Here is a 9,130-nt window from a genome sequence, read left to right as displayed (position 1 = left end):
TTTTTGTGGATTTATATTTTGTTTGTTAATGAGCTTGGCTTTTATGGAAAAATAATCAACATTAAATAAACGAAAGGGAAACAGCCAAAATCGATCAAAATGTTGATGACTTAATCAGTTGATCACAAGTGAATGTAAAAAATGATTTTTATATTAACGATCTCAAACCAGTTTACAATAAATTTTAACTGTGCTCTGTCGAAATGATATTTTAATATATTTTAGGTACATATCGAGCCCTAACCGCCAAAATAACGTAAGCGATATTTTTTTCAAAATTTTCTTTTTGATGCAGAAATGCATCTAGATGCTCCAGGAATATTTCTGCATCAAAAAGAAAATTTTGAAAAAAATTGCGCTTACGTTATTTTGGCGGTTAGGGCTCGATATGTACCTTTGTATTCAATAAAAATTTAAATAAGAACAATTTTTTGTAAATTCATTTGAAAAATACGTTTTTGGGTAGGAAATGACATTTTTTCAGACCAAGAGGGACGTTTTCTCATGCCGAAGACCTGGCAACACTGCGTCAGCCAGACATCCAATCTGGGGTCTACCAGGTCATAGTAAGCAGCAGTAACCACTCTCATATAGCGGCCAGATTGTTTTGGAATAATCTTCATCTGCGAGTTTTTGTCGCTTCAAGAACTAGTTTCAGATACTCAACTTCACAGCAAAAAAAAAAAAGAAAAATCCATAAGGTGACTTACTTAACAGAAGTATTTAATTAAATTTGTTCCACTAATACACACAAGCAATTCAAGGCAGTATAAAAGTAAACAGACTAAAGCATGAATAATGTAATAAATAACAGAAGATACTGGTATCGAAAATACCGGCAAAGCTGCCAAAAAAAAACTCTTGACGTACTTACGCAACAACAGAATCTGTGACAGAAGTAGTATGTATGTATGTAGATAAAAGCGTGTGGTTATGGAAAAACATGTGTCACTTGCAATTAATTAAAATGTTGACATTTTGTAAGTCGCACTGTAGTAATTATGTGCAGAACCACGGATGGACAAATGCGTACATAAATAAATACACACACACATACATACATATATATGAATACAAACAGAGATGAGCACCACACGTAGAATAACTGATACAAAAGACAGAAAATGATGCTCCACCAGTCAAGTGCAGCTAGCAGATTGCGTGCCAATTCAACCATAAAAAGAGGTAGAAGAACACAGCTGTCCTTCGCTTGCGGTGGCGAGTGATTAGAGCGGAAATGTTGCCATTTGCCACATGCTTACCGCCATATAGTTATATATACGCATGTGACATAAAAGCAAACCAAGGCGAAAACATTCCAAAGCAACAACACTAAACATCCGACATGACACATTTCATTGGACAATACATTAATCCTGTAATTAATTAGCAAATTCACCTAAGAACAAGATACAATGACACAAAGGCAACAAAAGCTAACCAACAAATGAACAGCGGCATCTAAAGCAGAAATTCCTACCCAATAAACATTTGGCTTGATTAACTCAGAATTCGAAAATGTTTAAAAAACTACTATTTTTTTTTTTTAGTTTAACTTTCGACAATGAATGCGACATAGTTTGGTCCAGCAAATTAGAGGCTTCGTAATTCAATGTATTCTATCTTCATTGCAAATTTGAAATCTAGCCCATTCTCCAAGGAAAATTTTAATGTAAGAGAGAATTTATATAAAAATAGCCCATTCCTTTCTTCTTACTTGGTTCCCGTTTTTAAACCCGTTCCAAATTTATTTCCAACATACTACGAACTTTGGAATACTATTTCAGGTTGGTTATTAGCTTGTTTTCAATATGAATATCGAAGCAAATTCGCAACGTTCGCCGCAATGTTTACTGGGTAGCCATCCATATACATACACATACATACACATGTATAATCGCACACGCAAACAATCCGCTTTTGCGGGATTTCTATAATATATATATATATATCTTGTAGTTATCTACAAAAAGCTAACTTGAAACTAGTTGACAAGAAATGCAGGAGATTGATTTCTTTAAACGCGTTTCTATTTAAATATCCTGCACTTCGCAAATACTTTTTCGAATTGAGGACAAATAAAAGGGAGATCGAAATTTCATTTATTATTTTGAAGTTATGTCTGACGGAGTTCGAATATGGAACCACCATCTACAGCAGGATAAGTAAACAAATATGAATTGTAATAAAATAAATAAAAAATAAAAAAAAATTAAAAAAAAAATTAATATTTTGTTTTTCCTATTGAAAGCAGTCAGTTACAAGTTAGTTACATCAAATGCAGAGGTAACCACTCTTGACTATTTCGCGGCCATCGCCATAGAAATATAAATTAGCTTTCGTCAAAGAAAATATACAGATGTTTAATGGTGACTTTTAGCTCCTTCCTAATCAACTTAAAGTTAGCTTACAGTTAGATACATTTCCCGCAGGGAGGCGACAGCAAATCGTAGTAAGTAGTGTAAAACTTTGGTCTGACTTACTCAAAAGGGAAGAAAGATCTATAATCATGTGAAAAGTAATAGGGTCGCGATATAAGAAAAACCATAGAAGTCCAAATTTAAAACTTTGTAGAAAAATTCAAGAAAATTGTACAACAACAACAAACTTTTTTATTAATTTGTTATAATTTATTGTTATTATTTATCTAAAAATATGCAGATGATTTTTTTTATTTTCTTCCATACAAAACAAATTGTTGTTGTATGGAAGAAAATATGTGACAACGCCAAAAAAAATTTCAAAAATCAACGATATTTTTCAGACACTCCAAACTAGAAAATTACGGCTGTGAATTTGTTAATTTCTTTTTTTTTAATTTTTGTACAAAGTTAGAAATTTGGATTTCCAAGGTTTTTGTCCAATGTTGGGCGCTTCGATTCATGAAGCTTTTATGATTAGGCGAAAACATGATTATGAATCGTAATGTACAGCGCTTCGTTGAAATACATGTGTTTGGCATAAAAGCTTCAAACTTCAGAATGCCGAAACGATTAAACTACTATGATGTGGCGCTTAATGTGTGGAGTGCCTAAGCTGAAAACAACGTTCACAATTGACAAAATTATCAAATAACAACAAGCAGTTTACCAAAACGACCGAAATGGATGTCAAGACCTCTAAGGTTTTAATTTATTGAATTAATATTTGAATTGTAAATTAATTATGCAATACATAAAAGGAAGCAAGAAACTTGCAATGAAAATTTAGAATTTTGGGGGCCTGCGTACGCCCATGAATAGAGATAGTGCGAAACAAATTTTTGCGCAGTAATACATATAGAGTTTTTTGCACGAAAAAGATACGAGCGTTAAGTATGAACGATATTTTTTATGAAATTAGCAAAAACACTCAACTTGAGAAATATTGTTGAATACTGCAAACAGTGCCGGCCACTTGATTACCGTCTCCTTTTTATCTTCAACAACTTGCAATCAGAAAAACGCAAATATGTGCAAGCACGCAATGGAAAATAAAAATACGTCCGGCCGCTTTGTCCAATTATCAAACAATGTCTTTAATCTCCTTCTTTTGAAATTACAAAATGGTGGCCTCACTCATAAGTCTACGCAAAAGTACTGGCAATGTATTAGTTAGAATCTACTCTGTACACTTGGCAGCACTAAAAGTAACCCTTTACATACTACTACAGTATTGAGAGTTTTACTTTTCCTTTTATTTAATTTTCACTAAGTTTTATAAAACTATAGCTTATTCTATAACAAAGACCATGTAAATCCAAATTTTCAAGCTTTACGCAACATTTAAAAATTCAACAAATTTCAAACATTCTTAGCACTTAGCTGGCATTGACATTGTTTTAAATATATTAGAGTGCAATTTGCTCATTATTATAGTAAATAAAAAGTTTGAAATTTTAAAAGTTTAAAATTGAACGGCTTGTAGAAACTTGTTTAATTATTATAAAGTTTTAAAAACGGATTTAAGTACGTGGTTTTTATTAAAGAATATGGTATATTAAAAAAAAAAAAAAAAAACTTGATGAAGATTACAACTGAAACTGTCAACACTGAGGATCAAACAAGGGTGTCATTTAAGTGGCCGGCACTGTATGTATGAACATCCAAACACACACGCTGATGGTATCATAGAGAACACTACTACACATATGAGTTGGCGAACCACTTGCGACCAATTACATTCAATTAGGCAAAATGTTCGTGCGGTTGAGTGGCACAAATAGATTTAATCGTGGCTAATATAGTAAAAGAACAAAGGGAAATTTTTTCTTTTGATTATATGCATTAACGAACATACAAACGTATGAAAATAATTAATTAATTTTTTAAAGTTAATGAAGAATTCTTGAAGAGGACTCACCATTTCATAATTTCAGTTTTCAATGATTTTCTCTGTGTGTGCCTGCACCTGAAAAGAACCACAAATTAAATTAACTTGATTAGGTAGTCGGAATTTGGTCATTCATAGAAATATGTACATAAATTACATGAATAAATAAAATAAAAAGCATTGTTATAAGCAAAAGAGTGTTCGATTCTTATGCATGCGGATATACAGTGTGGAGCAAAAATTAAAACATGTCGATTTTTCTTAAACATTTGCAAGGTTTTTAAAGCTAAAGTTTTTTTGTTGTTGTTTTTTTTTTTATATGATTCATGCTTCAACCAAACCCATATTAAGCAAAATTTCCAACTTTTTACAAAACTTACAAAAATTCAACAAATGTACATTAAGGTGGTGAACTTTTTAATCAAAATTTTATGAAAACTTTTGTGGATTGTGGGCTCATTTTTTCTCCTCACTGCACTTATGTAAATAGGTCACATGTAGATACGGAAATTTTTTTTTTAGGTTACAGAGAAAAAGTTAGAGAAAGCTATGAGTCAAATATATAAAAACTCACATTTTACAAAAAAAAATAATAATTTTGTTCAGACAACTATCGTAAAACATTAGCACGATAAAGTTCTAGCACTTGAGCCTCAAAAAAGGAGCCAAAAGAAGAGTCGAGACATTGAAATTTTTACAAAATACTTATTACACTTTTACATGAATGAGCTAAAAACTTGGTGTGGGAAACGCTTGAACTGTACAAAACATTTTAAAGTATACTTTTGGAGAATTTCCTTTCTTGGCTATATATATATGTAATTAATCTATATTTTTAGTTTGACATAAGCTTAACAGTTTTCTGAAGCTTAAAATTGGGAACAAATTTCATAAAATCTTCCAATAAAAAAAAGATTTTAAAACTGAACTTTATTTTCATCCTATTCAAAAAACCAAAAAGGGGAATACAATTTAAAGTTTAGAAGCAGCAGTTGATTTGTTTCGAATTTTGAAGATTCCGGGCGACCGTTATTTGCTTATTAGCAAAATTTTGTGACCCATGTAACTGTGTACACTGATTAAAAATTGTTATACATATATTTTTACCGGTAAGATATGATTTACCACATATTTTCCAGCAAAATCCAATTTTCTAATTTTCTCCATCAATTAGATAATTAATAAATTATCTAATTGCAAAAACTGAACAAAAACATAAGTCATTAATTTAAATGACAGATTTACGTACATGTATGTATGTATTTATATGTAGATACATACATACATATACATATAATACCACTTGAAAAGCGTACCTTTGTTAAAAGTTACCACTTAATGATTTGCGTTTAAGCTAAGCTAAGTATTCGCATACATATGTACAAATTATGTAAGCGGCCCTAATACAAGTCAGGAGGCCAAAGATTTTTCAGGTTGTTTATAAAAGTTGTCAATACAGAAGTGACATTCATGACCACGCCTAATAAGTCAATTTTGAAATGGAAGTGAGTCGGTCGAAACGTGTAATGATTTATTCAAACCACCTAAATATATTTAGCTCATTAACAAAAGCTCATCAAACATAAGTAGCTTGTCATCTTCCCCAAAAAAAAAAACTTTTGTTACCAGCAAAACAACTTTTGCAAATGTCAATCAGGAGATAATAGTAGAAGATAAAGTTTTCAAATTTTCTCCAAGAGTACAAACACACACATACGCGTGAGCAATTTTAGAAAATTAGAAATAAAGTGCAAACAGCTTTGAACAAATTTGAGATGTTTAGTTTTGTGCAATTTTCTACTCAACTTGCTTCAAATTTTCAGACTAGCGACACTGAATGAACGGGGTACGAGTTGAAATATGAGTTAAAGGGGTCGGTCAGTTGCGCGCCTGATTGCATAGGAGGCGTGCGAAAATAAAGTCAGCGACAAGCACTTACGCCCATTTGAGTACAATTTAAAGATAACTACTTACTTATGTACATACGTACTTTGTAGGAAATCGCTTTTGTTGGCGTTACCTTTCTCGTTCATGTTTCCACTTTGTTGCACTTTTTTTGTACGCTCCAACTTGCACATAAACATTTACATGTCTGCTATCGGATAACTTCTAAACTTTGATTATGCCAAAGCAAGCGCGGCAAATGACAAGCAATAGCGAATAAGATGCCAGGGAGGCGAAAAATACCGCCACAATACTTGTAGTGTACATATCTAATTTCATTTCAAACGCAAAGGACACTAAAGAGTGAAGAGGGAGATGGGTTTGGGGTTTTCACGATGTTCCCGAAGCATATATGTATGTGTGTAAAAGTTTTGATTTTATTTCGAAATACTGAAGTTGTACTTCAGTTATTTTTAACTCACTGCCCTTTTAGTGAAAATGCTTTTTGCCCAATTTCAATGACCCACTATAGGTTTCACAAAAAAAAAACTTCAAGCAACCGCAATCAGTAGAAACACAATATTTTACTACCCTTCAAAAAAAAAAAAAAAAAAAAACAGATGATGATCCTTCTCTACTTTTTCAAAACCACAAATAAACTTTTACTATCTGCTAGCGGCTCACCGCATCGAAAATGCGCAACGATTTATAAAAATGTAATACCACTCAAAAGTGACAGCAACACGCAGCAGGATACCATGGACATGCAGCTTAATTTAATTCGCCGCTTTTTGCCAGCACCACGCTTACACCGATATCTGTGTCGAATAGGACCATTAAAGTGTTAACACCTTTTCAATACTGCCAGCGAGTGTACATAAATAATACTACGTTGTAGGCGGAAATAGGAGCGAAAAATTGGCAAGAACAAAAGTATGTTTGACTGAGGGGAAAGAGAGGAAAACGAGAGAAGAATCACAATGTCAAGTGTGCTATGACAAGAAATCGAAGGTGAAGTGGGAGGGATAAGGCGCCGAAAATAGCTATAGGGACGAAAAATAGCGGAAAAATGGAACAAGAGAAAGGAGAAGAAAAATAAGAAATGTAGAAAAGGGAAAGAAGAATTTAAAAATATTGCAAGCAAATGCTACAGCGATAAGTTGGAAAATGCTGACTATTGTTATCGCTGCTATCTACTAGCTCGCTAGCACTTTTTCTTCTTGCTGGCTGCTTGCTGCTTGTCTGAAGTGTCGTGTCATTTTTCAACTTTACATAAGACTTTGAGAGATTCTTTGAGTGGCTCACTTTACCCCTGATTGCTTTTCCAATTTGCCAAAATGTTGCCTTACACAAAAAAAAAAAAATGTATAACCCTACGTACCACATATCTACGTTTTTAACTGTATTTTATGTACCTCCTTCGTGCCATGTATTTGCGGCAGAAAAGCATTAAATTTTTTTGAATAATTATATGTACATACATACATACATATGTGCTATTTTTGAATTTAAGGTTTTTATTCTCCAGCATGGCATTCATGTTTTTCTCGCATTTTGAAGTACGTATATATTTTCATTTTAAGTGTCTGAAATAATGCCCCTAACGATAGGCTACTAAGTTTACGTATGTACATACATATGTAAGTATGTGTGTGAGTCCAAGCAACAGTCGGCCATTAGTGTAGGCAAACCATATTGTATTGCCATGATAAATAACTACAAACATACACATAAATATAATATTTAATCTGAAATACAGATTCGAAAATATTTTGCAATTCAATTAAATTAAAAGTGAGAAGCCTCAACACATATTTCATAACTTACTTACCATTTTTAATATGAATTCTGCATGCAAATATTCCACGCAATAAATAAGTCTTGCAATTTCCATGATAAATCAGTAGGCAATTACAAAATGTGTGGTAATTAAAACGAACGGGCGTACGAACAAACGAACGAATGAACTCGCATGTATGCATGTAGTAATTATTTCTGCAAGGAAACCACACGCTGAGCCAAGCTTATACCATGCAGATGAAGCGAAAAATCATTCACATACACTCACGCATATGTACATTTGTATAAATCATTCGCTTTCGCCAACACTTTGGTGGCTGCGGTCGTGTGCGAATTCCGTTGAATTTAGTAACTGCTAATACCGCTTCTGGCAATGCAGTCGAGTTCAGATGAGACCTCATTAAAATATTCTACCTACCGAGTTTAAGGAAAATTACAACAAAAAAATTTAAAATCGTTGATCGTGGTGTGGAAAAGTGCAACGATGCGTTTCATCACCGAAAATTATGAACGAAAATACTTTCAAATTTCAAGGAAACAAATTTGCATTTCATTGGTTTTAAGAATTCATCGCTTCGATTTTACAAACAAATTTCCAATGAGAAACAAGATTTTCGAAACTGCATGTTACAAATCTTTTATATAGTATACACAAATAGGCACACATATTTTCTTTACACCCCTTTTAAGTACAGCTAAACTTTACTTCTAAGAAAATAGAAAGGTATATTGAAGCTGATGTGCAGAAAATAACTCAAATTTCAAATTAGTTTAAAGTAAAGCGAAAAAATCAATCCCAAATTTACACTAAAAATAAAAATTAAAAAATAAATACAAAAATAAACATAAAGATAAAATCCGATAGAGACGAAGATAAAAAGAGAGTGATAGAGATACAAAGATAGAGACAAAGGTAAAGATAAAATTGAAGAGAGAGTTTTGTCATGTTAGATATGGTATATTATGGTACGGTATGTTGTGCTCTTTTATGTTATGTTATGTTGTGTTATGTTATATTTTGTTAGGCTAAGTTATGTTATGCAAAAAAAAATAGGAAACAGGTTTTTTCTTAACAGCGGTCGCCCCTCGGCAGGCAATGGCAAACCTCCGAGTGTATTTCTGCCATGAAAAACAG

At 32.6% G+C, this 9,130-nt stretch overlaps 1 protein-coding gene and 1 long non-coding RNA gene across 11 annotated transcripts in view; one reads left to right on the top strand and one right to left on the bottom strand.

The window, feature by feature from the left end:
• Nucleotides 1–9,130, bottom strand: part of LOC118735985 — a 310,322-nt gene that overhangs the window by 67,520 nt on the left and 233,672 nt on the right. For both annotated transcript variants that reach the window (XR_004992665.1, XR_004992664.1), the window contains exon 2: nt 4,342–4,389. This is a non-coding gene — a long non-coding RNA (uncharacterized LOC118735985). The remainder of the gene's footprint in view (nt 1–4,341; nt 4,390–9,130) is intronic.
• LOC118735978 overlaps nt 1–9,130 on the top strand; it is a 154,016-nt gene that overhangs the window by 41,530 nt on the left and 103,356 nt on the right. The gene's annotated exons all lie outside the window — the stretch shown is intronic.

The sequence above is a fragment of the Rhagoletis pomonella genome, unplaced genomic scaffold (assembly GCF_013731165.1).
Source record: "Rhagoletis pomonella isolate Grant_MI unplaced genomic scaffold, Rhpom_1.0 Rhpom_scaffold_00003, whole genome shotgun sequence".
In the NCBI taxonomy this organism is placed as follows: domain Eukaryota; kingdom Metazoa; phylum Arthropoda; class Insecta; order Diptera; family Tephritidae; genus Rhagoletis; species Rhagoletis pomonella.
Note: the sequence above shows the minus strand (reverse complement) of the source record. Positions and strands in the feature narration are given on the sequence as shown.